Consider the following 13,634-nt stretch of genomic DNA (forward strand, 5'->3'; position numbering starts at 1 on the left):
GCTTTTGATTCCAAGTTGCCAAGGGTTTTTTTTTAAGAGATATTCTTTGACTCTGACATCATCAGAAAATGGAATCAGCAAAGTATGTGCATTTCCTCAGCTCCCACAATATCCATTTTCTCTCAGTGGATGTTTCTTGTTTTTCTTTTCCAGTGTTGCTCCCACACAATGGGGCCAATTTTTGTTCAGGACAAAGAAAATATAAACAGAGCATGGATTTGGAATATGAACAAGGCCTCCAAGCTTACAGAAATCTTCAGCCATGGGGAAGGGCTACGTTATGTTAACTGCCTGCCAATAAAGCCTGGCTAACCAAGTGCTGGCCGGTATCGCCAGTTGCTTTGCTGGTGCCTCCAGAAGGCTGCAAATGCTGATAGCCAAGACTGATGCTACGAATTATATTCTTGATTCAGACTCTGTGGAGTCTCTGAGCATTTGAAGTGCACTTGTTGCAGGTGAGGCAAGCTGACCTGAGCGGGTGGGCAGGCAAAGCCTTTTCTCCTCACCGCAGTAGGGTACCATAAATACTGAGCTCACTAGCCAAAGTCCAGCCATCAGAGAACAGCCCCATACAGAAGAGAGTCAATTACTGAAGAGTCAAACTGGCCCTCCCGTGGGGCTTGGCATGTTAGCCTCCTAGAAACTTGTGAATTAATGTATGACATTTAAAAAAAAACTACTCCCCTTACCGAGTCATCTTCTAGCTTAAAACAAATATTAATACCTAGTGTTAAGTCATGGAGTAATATCTGCTCTTCCAGACAGCTTGAGAAGCCCATGCTTTGAAAGGCAGTTATTATTTTAGGCAAATTAGCTATGTTTGCTGCTTGTGGGTAAACCACAGCATATGAAAGTGTCCCCCCATGCAGCTCCACAAGTGACTTGCTCAAGCTGGGCAGGACACAAGCCAGTCCCTGGAAGAGAGACGCAGCTCACTGGGGGCTGCAGAGCCAAGCTCTGCTGCGTGCACCCCTGGGACAGCGGCAGGGGCAGGTCCCCCCAGCACCCTAAGCATCCGCATTTTCATGGGAGAGTCTTTGTGACAGCAAGTCACCCAGGTCTGCGTACACGACAGCACTGAGCTGTGACAAGCTGGTTTACGCTAGAAGAGTTGATTTATAATGGGTGATATAAACTAACTGCAAAAAGGGCCTCATATCTCTGGGCTCACCAACTGCAGTTCAGAAGCTGCTGGGAAATGCTCTGTGAAACGTTTATCTAGATAAAAAAAATGTTCAGCCATCAGCAGATGAACTTCATTGCCATCCTCTGAATCCACAGCTTGGCAGACCTTGTACGGAGCAGCAGAGACACAAGTTGACTTGTTAGAAGGCTGAAGTCTACAGACAAACCCTGCCCCCACTGAAATGACTAAGACTTTGATTCAGTTGGTCTACTTCAGGTCTTGTCTTTGGTCTAACACCTTTGTCTGCTGAGATAAACAGGTTGGGATGAGAACTGACCCAGGGAAAAAGGGATAAACATAAGTGATCAACAACTCAAGTTCCAAAGGCTGATTTTATTAAAAATATTAAAATGGTGTCTTTTAGCTCTTCCCCTTGCCTAACAACTAGCATGAGAATGAACTATTTGCAAGTTTTCATTTTGCCTGAAAATTTTTTATTCAGATGTTTCCACTCATTAGCAAAATGAATACCCTTGCAGTCAACCAAGACAGAGAGGACCCCTGAGCAAAGAATGGGGCAAATGAAAGCCGCCCTTGGATGAGTCTGGGTGACTGCCCACAGGATGTATCCAGGGGCTCCAAGACTGTGCTCCATGATTTTAGCACCATGGCAGCATTTACATCCATCATCACTTTTGAGTCAGCTGGCCTGAATATGTGACTGGCAAATGCAAACATGGGGGGGAATTCTGAAACAAATTCTCCTGTGAGGTCACCAGATGACACCAAAAAGCAGTCTGAAAGAAAAGGAAGAAAGCCTAGAATGAAGTGAGGGTTTGGGCCTGGAGAAGCATGGCAGACAGAAGTTGCAGAAAGGCTGGGTGGAGTCTGTGAAAGCTGGGCTCTGCTCACAAAATGCTGGCAATTAGAGGAGAAATATGCTTTTTTCATAGGAAGCTGCTCAGCTCTCAAAACTCCAGAGTGGCTCATGATCACTAAGCCCTACAACAGCAACAGTCCCAGAGCCAAATTCATCCTTAGCAAAATGCAGATTAATTTAACCTTATAGTTTTAGAAATAAAGTCAGCACTTATCAGAGGCTGAAAGAGATGCATTAGCTTCTTGAAGTCCTTCCCCCACCTGCAGCAGGGAGAAGCCAGGGAAAAGGTTTGATGTTAAAAGGAAGGCAGAGGGGAGCGCCTGGCTGGCAGGCTGTGTTTTTGCTTCAGTTCTCACAGCCATGCCCACAGAGTCCCAGGATACACAGCACGGAGCTGGCTCCTTGTAACCATGGGGAGAAAGGATAAATGGATTATTTTGGAGTGATATGCATGTAGAACTCATGCCACTGGAGAATGCAGCCAGGCTATTTTTAATGTGCTGCTTCATTTTGCACCTGCTACCATTACAGGGTTGTTTTTGTTTCCATTAGAGCCACTTGTCTTGAGGAGTTTATGACTCCTATGAAATGTGTAGTTCTGGGCTGGATCTTCGTCCTCAGTTCAGAAGCAAAGATTTGTATCATTTAAAAACAGAAGAAGGTTAGCGTGGTGGCATTAAGAGCATATGGAGGGACGTTTTGAATAATTTTATGGGGTTTTCATAATTGTAATTCCTCAAGGGCAGTTTAACATAGCCTCCTTTATTCATTCTGAAATGGAGCAACACAGGCTACAAGGACCTGTCCCTAAGGAGCTTGCAAAACCAAAATTGCATGAAGAGTCATTCTGAAGTACTTAATCAGCCACAATATTGCAATAAAATTATGAAATAAGAGATAAGAAACCTCGGCCCTTTTTCCCACTCCCACTGTGCAGAGGGCCAAGTGGAGCTCAGCATCTCTTTGAGAGGTTGAAGGCTGGTGCCTGGCGCGGAGCTGTGTTGCCTTAGATTGCACACTCCCAAATACCATCCTGGTGCAGTGCTGGGGAGAAACTCTCACTTCAGCAGCCTGCCAGAGCCCATGAGGGAAGCTGATGTAGAAACACCATATTGTTTGCCGCTTATCCTCTGCCACCTTCTCTGACGAACACCAAAAATGTTTTGGTTAAATTGTGCTCATTTGTAGTGTGATCCCACTGAGAACAACTGTGGGCACACCTAGGTCCCTAGCACCTGGATGTCTGAAGCCTTTTGTGGTATCTCCCCAGCTAAGGCCAAGGCAAGGGCTCTGCAAATGTTCCCTGTGGCCCAGTCCCATGCCACAGGTGCTCCCATGTTTGGACAACAGCCATCTGAGCAGAGCCATGCTCTCTCCATGAAGCAGAGACAGCAGTAAGAGGATTATATGTAAGTGTTTTCTTCCGGCCACAAAAAGCTGGTGCCCTGGCAGTCTGCTAAATGGCTTTGAGGCATGGCATGCTTCACTATGCCAGCAATGATCAGTCTGGGGGCAATGGCCAGCTCCCACAAGGCACCTGCAGCACTGCAGAGCACCCACCAAGCCTGTTGGACATCCATGCTTTTCAGGCTGGGCTTCCTGGAGGCCCTCTCAGCCTGACCCCTGGCAATGCTGCCTTGCTCAAGACCGTTTGCCTGTTATCCTTTCCATGTTCAAGCTTTTGGCCAGGTTGTTTTGCAGTCAGAATAATAACAGGGAAGTTCTTATATATAACCTCCATTATTAATAGTCCTTATGAAGTCTCTCCATCTCACATATTCTTGTGTAAAACCAGGAACTGGGGCAGGCATGAAGTGGGGTAGCAGTTTGGAGCAGCTGCTCAGCCCTGCATCGGTACCAGCCTCCTTCAGGGGGGAACTGCATCCTGGGTTCCCATGAAAACAAGGTCTAGGGGTGATTTTTGCCCTGTGGAGCCCAGAAGAAATCAGAAATAATGGTGCAAAACTTTACTGCCAAATATATTCCAGATAACTGGCGCCGTGTCTTCATAAATCAAGCCAAATCCCTAAATCCAAAGCATTCTGAATTCAAGTCATGGGTTTGGGTCCTTTATCTCTATTAATTTGGACAATAAAAATGCATTATTTCCCCCCTGAATATTAATTCAATTAATTCAGACTCCTAGACCAAATTTATTTCGACAGCTCTTGCACACTCTCTCCTTGGATTTCTGCAAATTCCTGACCAGTGACTTTGCCAGCAGTCATCTTGCCTGGACCAGAAGCACGAGTGTTTAACCATCTAATTGCAACAATTTCTGTCAGGAAATCCCAATTAATCATGTGGGCAATTGCAAGTTTGCACAGATCTGGAGTTTGCAAACATTTCATCCAAAACGCGTTAACCTAACAAGATGCCACGGACGCCAGCCAAGGGGGGCTGCAGGCTCCTCTCCCGCTGTATCCTAGTAAGGGAATCCTCACACTGCAGCAGTCCCACTGGGAGGATCAGACTCAGGCCACTGAGTCCTTCTTATCACGGCTGCCTGCCAAATTCTTCTTAGGAATAAGTGTCACTTTGTGGTACCTCTATTTTCCTTCCCAATAAAATAATAATTTGGCAGTGCCTGAGATGATGATAGTAAATCAGTGTAAGACAGCAGAGGTTACCGATAAATTCAATCTATTTATCAAGCCACATCACTTAGCTATGTCAGTTGCAAGCGGACATAGGCTACTGTACTCTTAAAGTAGTTTGCTCCAGAAAATGAAGTAGGTAATGTTCTCAGGAAAACAGGGAAACATGACCTCTCTTCATCCCAAGAGGGAATTACTGGGGATTGACCTGCCTCTGTTGCATTAGCATTGTATGCCGGGGCTGAACCACAGCCACCATGCCTTATGTACCAGTGTGACCATCGCCTGGACCATCTATGGCCCATGGGAGAAAAAGCAGTCCTCCCCACTCTTCCTAGTACAACAACATATTTTGCACCCCCCTGACATGATCTGTTTCCCAGCACCCCAAGACATTTCAAGTCTTTCAGAGTTTCAGGGACAAGTCAGTATGGAGGCCAGCCAGTCCTACCCGTGGGCTGGCCCAGAAGCATTCCGCAGGTTTGGACTAGCAGCTGCTTTCTCTGCTGTGCTACCGAAGGGCTGCAAGGATGAGTGTCCCCAAAGGTCTTGATCTCCATCTCCTTTTGGTCCTGCAGTGACATTCACCTGATTGCTGCTGAACCCCAATCCCCACCATGGGATTGTGGCACCATGATGAATATCCTATTAGAAGTAAAACCTACAGTATAAATTATATGTGCAAATCACCCCCTCTGTATGGGTTTTACAGTGTAGGACAGCAAGATTCTCCTTGAAGTTGGGTTTACAATTTTAATACATGGCCCCCTCTTCTGCTTATATCTTTCTTTCATTTCTCCTTGCATTTTCCCACTATATTGCAGTGCTTTTCAAAGAGGGAACTAACAGGTTATCTTAAGAACAGACCACAGACTTGAAATCTGCCCTCTGTTTTCATAAAAAAGAAAAGTTTTTCAGGAGGATAATTGTATTCGGAAATGATGTGACTAAATGTTATCAGGTTGTCATGGTGATTGCAGTCTTTTAAAAAATGTCGGTATTGTGGTTCATTAATGAGCAATATATTAGCTAAACCAAACACTATTTGTCTTTTCAAGTATTATTCATATGCACTACTGAATTAAATAATTTTTTTTCTGCTGTTGGAATACTGTTCTTTGTCTTATAAACACTGGAACTGAATTCAGGCAATAAACAAGAGCAGAGATAACTTCATCACCTTTGCTATATTTCATACCACTGTGTCAAGCTGAGCCTCACATTAACCAGTCTGCAGTAGTAGATACTGAGCATCACATTGCCAGCAAAATTACTTGCGTAAGGTAGAACTTCAGACCTGCGGTTTCTGGCACTTGAAATTTTGTTGGTCTCAACTCCAGTGTAATTCCCACCACATATCTCACCGGCATTAGGGTTTACATTTGCATGATATGCAGAAGACAAGCTGGAATGCTGAAGCCATGCATGATTTGGGCTCGTTCTACGTTTGACCCACCCCTACTAGATCAAACCTTTAAAATTCACCTTCCAAGTCCCCTAGACCTCGTGCGGCCCCTGAGGGTGCTTTCCTTCTTCTAAATGGGCATGGAAACACTAGAGATGAAAGTACCTTTTAGCGCTCATGTACATTTCAAGGCATGGTCTGCATTTCAGAAACTCTTTGGACATTAGAGGTCCTCCCAGCAGTTCCACTAAAACAGAATGAATCTGCCACAACCCAAGAGGACATGGCGGTTTTGGAGGGACAGTGAGGTCACACCAGAGGGGAGAACACGTATTACGATACCCTAAGAGAGACAGTGAAAACCTTTGAGAGCCTGGAGGTCTTTCAGTCCTGAAACTGTGCCATCCCAGATTCAGGCTTGATCAGGATCTTCACTACCCTCTGAGCACTCTCCAAACTCTGCACTGACACTGGAAGTAGCTCCAAATGATGCAGAGGATAAGACAGAGCTGAGCCCTGTCCACATGGACATCAATCATAAATCACACCTCTGCAAAATAACTTCAGGTGGTACTCTGTTATTTTTCTGAAATGAAAACTGTGTTTATGTTCCTGATTCTTTTGACACAAGCTAAGATGAAAATTGCAGCTCCTTCAGTCTTCCCTGGAGCCTGTTCCTGACCGAGATCTGCAGGAAATACATGATTTTGGCTACATCTCCTTGCAAAGCAAGTTTGTCAGTATGGGTTGAAAGAGCTGAAAACACATTGTTCGTATATGTCATGTTCTGTGGGGAAGAGATGACATTATCGCGCACACACTTAGCCCTTATATTATGTGCTCTTCCTCGGCAGTTCACACTAAGGTCCCATTGGCATCCCATTAGTTTTTCAAGCCTGCTAGAGGAAGATCACATTGACTGGAACATAATGACTAGCAATTGAACTAGTTAAGTCTTCCCAGGCATTTTGCAACTTTTGTTTATAGAGTTGTTTAATACCATGACTCATTCGCTTTATTTTTGTTCAGTGAGTAATATTTGGTACTTACATGTGTTTTCTTTTTGTAATATACACAGCTTTATAACATGTCTTTTGAACACAGAATCTCCCTTGTTTCAACTTTGCTCTACTTGGAATTTAAACACATAAACCCTGATATTGAAAACTCATCATTAATTAATTATGCCTAACTAATCCCAACATAGGTTATGTGTGTCAAAAGAATAGTCCTGGCTGTCCCCCTCACTGCTATATTTCCCCTCCTTCCCCCCACCACCACAAGGCTATATTTAGTTAGAGATTTAGGTTGATCTGCAATTCCCGCTGCAAATTCCTTTCCATCAGCAACTACAGCCAGAAGGTCTGAATAAGGGAAAGGTTTACACTTCAAGGGGCTTCCTGTTTCCCTGGATTTTCAGGTTTGCTACTGTTTGTAGATTGAGGCTGGTACTAGACTCTCCAGACTAAGTGGCTGTTAACTCATCCCTGTTCTGGCACTGGCATCAGGCTCGGGTGCAAAACGTTGTCTGGTTGATGGCTCTTCCAGAAATATAGGCAGTGAAAGCAAAGAAAGCATGTCTGATCCCGAAATATTTTCAGAGCAAAGTGTCAGGGAGGATAATGCTGACAGGACTGGCGCGATCTCACCGAGAAGGAGAATGAAGTAGAGGAGAGCAGTCTGTAAATCACTGTGGAGGAGAGTGCAGCGCGGGGAGAGCTCTGCGCGTAGAGGATAGACTCAGCCCTGCTTCAAATGCAGGCAGGAAAAACAGAAAGAAAAATAATATATACTCATGCTAGGTGTTCTCTAAGCTTTCCAATAGTTCTTCTTCCATAATTCTTGCCCTCCAGGCCTTGGTCATCCCCTACCCTGCAAACTCCCTCTCTCTTGGCTTTAACCTAAAGTAAAAAGAAGCAGTGAGACACAGCCTTCACTTCTTCCAGAACCCACACTGCAAAGACCATGTGCTGTCTCTTCCCAAACAGTTGCCAAGTGTGGGACAAGAGCCTTGCTTGGGGGCTTTGGAGACCACGGTTCAACCACCTCCTAACCACTAACATCCTGGGCAGAGCCTGCCACCTGTAAAACGCAAGCCTTTTATTCACCTACCTCCTGCACATGTTGAGAGGATAAATAGTTTAAAGCCCATGAGATGCTCACATATTATGGTCCTGGGAAGCATGTAGTACTGGAGATTAGTTGGGTTTGCTACCTTATTCCTCTCCAGACTCTAAGATTTCCATTTTGCTAACTATTTCACTACAATTCATGTTCATGTTTTTACCCACTGTTGAACTGTCAAAGAGCCAGTCTGGATACTTTCAGTTTCAGCTGCATTTTAACACTTTAACATTTGTTAAAATGAAGCCAAACACTTGTCTACCTAGTTTGGATGATGTCAGCGTATGTGTAAAATGAACATGATAAAGAGTGAAGTATGGAGTATATCCAATTGCCGATTTTTTTGTCAACCAAGAGAAACAAGATAACTGTACAACAAAGTTATCCTTAGAAGAAGAATCAAGGCTGAGGTGCAGCAAAAAGATTAGCTGCACTTGTTCGCCTGCAAAATCTTGCTTTGTGGTATTACGTTCTCATCGGTAGTTGTAACAATGACACTAATCCTGAACAAAAGCCAGATGATGCTGATGACGTCTTTCATGAAATTCAGTAGGCTCAGGAGCACGCTCTACATGTATAATTTCTTTTGCCTTTGCTTAACACTTGTAGGCTTGAGGCCAAACTTCTTAGGTGTTTATCACAAGAAGCCAAATTTTCTATAAATGTCCCCAAAGAATATCCACACTGCTGACTTGAAGGGCTCGCTTTCCATATGCCCAAGCATGACAGGCCATTTGAAATGATGGCTCAAAGTGTCAGACCTATCTTTTATTTTCACAGCGTGTACTGACTGAACAGGGCTGCCACTGGCTTCCATATCTCTCCATATTTTCTGCTTTCTATCTGAGCCCTTCTGTTGTCTCTTACCATTTTCCTATCGTGGGTCACCTGAAGTTGTATAATGTATAGCTTATATCTCAATGATGTGGAGCAGTGTTGCCACAGAGATATATACACACAGAACATGCTTTTGCTGCCACATTTACTATACTAAACAGTTTTGAAAGAGATCTTCTGCTTATAATCATATATTTCCAAATATCAGACAATATTTTGTCAAATATCTCGTAATTGCAACAAGTATAGCTAATTGCCTTTGCTCTTGTTCTTGCCCCAAACCTCCTGCATTAGCAGAATATATTTATACCAGCTACGTAATAAGTGCGCTGCACTGATTGAAATGTTGGATGTGTTTCAGTTATCATTTATGCTTTACTATTTCCTTTTTCTTTATAAATTAGAGACTCTGGAAAGTGTTGGGGGTTCAACTTGATGCAATTACGATGACTTCCTAATGTTCATTTCTCTTATTATGCCTATACCTGCTGCTCAGGCTAAAAGACCTAGTAGCAGTGGTAGGTTCTTTCCAAAAGGATAGAGACAAACACTTTCAAACTATGGAGAAATTTGGTCCAGATTCAAACTTCACAGCTTGGACTTATCTCCATAATGAACTGAACCAACACCCAAGATACAAACAGCCTTGAACTCAGATCCCAGATAAGCATGTCGTGTGCAAATTCTTCCCTTAAAGCTCAGACTCATGATCTTTTCAGAAAGGGGCTTTCCTAATTTTAGATGTTACTGCCTATCTCCTCTTTGCGAGTGCGTTTGGGTGGGAGGTTACCATGTCTGCAGCTCAGCCAAGCGAACGAACTTGGTGAGCTAATCAGCTTCAGCACAAAGTCAGCAAAGTCACTTTGAGCTGCTGCAGAAGGTGAGTTGAGCCAATCTGGTGGCGTTGCCTGCACGTGATTTCCACTTGCATGATCAGACCCTGCTGTGGAAATGGTAACCCCCAGTGCGGGGGCAGTGGATAATGGCTTGTTTCTTTAACTGCTTTGGCTAGACCTGAAAGAACGTCTCTGCCTCCATCCCGCTGTGGTACTCAAAATGCCATCAACTTACACCAAAGCAGAATTTTGTCCCGTCTGTAACTGACAGGGGACTGATTGACAAAGTCCAGTCTATTTGTATCCCTTAGTATATTTGCATGATTTCTTTGTGGATACTTTTTACATGAGTCAGCTTCTGCAAAAGGAAAAACACTGGTTTCACCAAGAAAATACAAAGGTTTGTTTTCAATACCATAAAATGTCTCTCCACTCAATTATTTCTGAAGAGCTCAGACTTATGAATAAAGGGCCTAATAAGGAGTTGCCATAGCTGACATGTCCCTGGGACTGCTCTTTATTTACCATAAAGCGAGTAGGATCAGGATTTGACCTGATGGCATGACTGCTAGCATTCCTGTAAATTCCAGTTGCAATTCCTCTTTCACATATAACTTCGCTTTTCCCAAAGAAGCCTGTCTGGTGTTTTATTTTTGTGTTTGGGCAGACTGGCGTGTTGTCTCTGGCTTCACGAGGAATGCCGAGGTGGAACAGACAGAACACCAGCTCTGGGGGAAAAAGAAACGGCCATTGCTTTGGCGTAAGCCTCCTGCCTTTTGTCAGCTAATGTCCTACCTCTGGCAGAGAGGCATTTTTTCCCACCCACTTTGGCCTTGATGGAAACTAAAGGAAAACAAAATAGATTGGTATATACCTGGTCTGTAGATCATCGTGTCCTTCCCCTACTTAGTAAATGTTTCTTTAATTGGCTTAGTTAGCCCCTCTCACCTTTCAGCACTTCAGGAATGACTCTTTGAAGAGAGCCATGTACAGAGATTTAGTTGACATTTAGTGACACTAGGCTCTGCAGTCTCCAAAATATGACTGATGTCACTTGTTATGTTCCCTTGGGTCTCTGGGGACAAAGTCACTCTTACCCTGAAGCATGCATTGACAATCTCAAGATAACACTTCTTTGACAGAGTCAGGGGCCCTGTTCCAGGGTCTAATGTAATCTCTAGAAAGTTTCCAATCTGGGCATTGTTTGTTATTTATATTTCATATCTGGGGTTTGTGTTTGCCTTGCTGTGATTTTCATATGAAAGTTGCTAATAAGAATAAAAATTCATACCTTTTTCTGCTGGATGGATATGCTGGCAGGTCTATGCTCAGATGGAAGAAACCTTCAAGGTGAAGAAATTCAAACTAACCTAGGAAAATAATCACGACATGTAATCTTGTTCTGCAAACAAAGCCACTGGCACTGAGAAGACTGGGGCTGAGGCGTGAATGAAACTGAATTTTACTCGTAACTAAATTAGTCTCTTAAACTCACTTTACCATGTAGATACCCTTCGCAGCACCAGGAGAGGAGTTCATGAGCAGAGCGAGATACTCTTTGGTTTATTCCGTAGCCCTGAAGAGAGGTCTGGCTTTATTACTGCTTCATTTTGCCTTTATCCATTACTTCATTTTATTTTCTTCGCCCAGACAAATAAGTGGAGACAGCGGCGGGCGAGCTGCTGCTGCCCCCCTCACAGGGAAGAGGGCTTTGCTGCCAACCTTTGCCTCGCCTCGGGTGGTGGTGGTGGGGCACCCAAAACTGCCGAGTCTCGGAGGCGCTGGGGGCGCGGCGGGGCGCCCACGCGTGGCGTGGGGCCGGCGGGGCGAGGTGCGGCGGGGGCGACCGGCACACGAGGGCGCTCGCCGCAGGGCTCAGCCCTCGCTGCGGCGATCGCCATCGCCCCGCACCACTGCTGCCCGCGCTTCGTCTCCGGACCCGCCGCGTGTTGTTTTTTTTTTTTTTTTTTTTTTTTTTTTTTTTTTTTCCCTAACGACGACTTGAGTATGATTTTCAAAGAGGAGTGAAATAATAGTTTGTCTCTTGCAGACCAAAGGCTAAACCAACTGATAAAATTCAGCTGCTATCGGGGATAAATGCAGCGGAAACTGCCAAAACAAGCCTGACCTCCCCTCCTGCGGTGCGCACCGAAGGGCTCCCCCGGGGGCTGGGCGCCCGGCGGGGAAAGAGGCGATGTGCCATGAGGATCGACAGCTAGCCCTGCTTTAGTGCACTCTTTTAATATCAATTTGATTATCGAGGTTAATAATTTCTTGGCAGCAGCGAGAACTTGAAGAGGCAACACGAGAGTTTTCTATTTTTTTTTTTTTTTTTCTTCTGTTCTACCATTGATGAAACTGCAGGTTGGTAATAGCCCTCCCCTGTCGCTCTCTTCCCTGGGCAGTGTCACAGCTGGAGTGCTCCCCTGGGGAAGTACGGCGATGGGCTCTGGTTCAGAAGGAGCGATTAGTAAGTACCCTGTAACCACCGACCTCTCGCCAAAACACCAGAGAGCGGTTGGAGGTCACGGAGCGTCCATGAGCAGAAACCTGAAATCTGCTCACTCTGTATGAGCTTTTTTAGACAAAGAAAGTAACAGAGCAGCCTGGGATGGAGGGAGGGGGTTGCATGGAAAAGTAAGACGTTGAATAAAGTGTCTCCCTGCCTCTACCAGAAGAAGCAGTTAGGTTAAAATTGGCTCTGTGCTGCAAGATTTGAAATTACCCTATTTTCTGTCTCTTGTACAGAAGCCCCAGGTCTGCCTAAGTTAGGCTCTCTAGGTAATCTAAAGTAGCACTGACAGCTGAGGGCAAAGGTGGCATTAAAGATGGTTTTTGTGCATGCTGTGGGAGGTGTTCAGGTGGGCTACTGTACAGCAGGGTATTTGGGTCATTGCTGTGGAGGGACCACATCATCAGACATCCCTCCAGGTGAGTATCAGTCATGGTAATAAAGGCTTCCTATGTGAATGTGGACTGTTTGCACACACTTGCTCCTTGCTCAGCCCCCAGGAGATTTTGGGAAAGACAGGAGCAGCTTGTTCCTGCCACCTTTCTTTCCTTGGATCCATGCAGCAACTTAGGCTGCAGGTGAGTAGGAGATGCCTGTGCCTTACCATGTGCACAGGGTAAGGTCAATGCTTCCACAATATGTTGGGTCTACAGCACATGGGCAGGCTATTGTACTGTTCATGGGATGGAGGTCTGGTCAGGTAACGATGGAGGATCTCAGCCCTCCCCTGCCACTGGATATGGAAAAGTTGATCGCCACAGACTTAAAGTGTCACATCAGGTGTGAAAAGTAAGGTGTGTGCATTGGATAACATGAAAACAAATGGAATTGGAGCAGGTTCGTGGGCACTACAGGGTGTCCTGTTTACCCTTGAGTCATGAATCGGTGTTCAGTGTCCTTGTGTAATAAAAGGGGGCGCACACGCACGCAATAAGTTTTCAGAATAGACCTGAGTGTGGACCTAAACAAAGAGTGAAATGAAACAGGAAGCAGGACCTGAGTGTGTGATGTGGTTTACTTGGTCAAGAGATGTCCACCTCCCTCATCTTGAATTCCCAAGGCAGAAGTCCACCTGCAGACTAATCCTGGTCAGCTGCTTGCATAGGACATCCCTGTGCAGGGTGTTTTCCACCCTGTGAACCAGAACTGGAGTGGGGAGGATGGCTAGTGTGAATGGATGCACAGACTGAGAATACAGAAAGCACCAGCAACTTCCTAGACGTTTTTGTAGGATAGTTTTTTGTAGGGTGGTTTTTGCATGCAGGTGCCTTTGTGTCACCTAAAATGGAGCAAGACAAGGTACATAAGGGACATAAA

The 13,634-nt window shown here is 44.9% G+C and overlaps 1 long non-coding RNA gene across 3 annotated transcripts in view; it reads right to left on the minus strand.

Annotated features, from left to right (window-relative positions):
- Positions 1–12,902, minus strand: part of LOC141933220 (uncharacterized) — a 51,415-nt gene extending 38,513 nt beyond the window's left edge. For 2 of the 3 annotated variants that reach the window (XR_012626037.1, XR_012626039.1), the window contains exons 1-2: positions 11,301–12,902; positions 11,097–11,175 (exon numbers count right to left, since the gene is read on the minus strand). This is a non-coding gene — a long non-coding RNA (uncharacterized LOC141933220). Of the gene's footprint in view, positions 1–9,995; positions 10,164–11,096; positions 11,176–11,300 lie in introns of those variants that run through there. The other variant, XR_012626038.1, reaches the window with a different exon arrangement.
- Between the last annotated feature and the right edge of the window lie 732 nt (positions 12,903–13,634).

This window comes from Strix aluco, chromosome 1 (genome assembly GCF_031877795.1).
Source record: "Strix aluco isolate bStrAlu1 chromosome 1, bStrAlu1.hap1, whole genome shotgun sequence".
Taxonomy (NCBI): domain Eukaryota; kingdom Metazoa; phylum Chordata; class Aves; order Strigiformes; family Strigidae; genus Strix; species Strix aluco.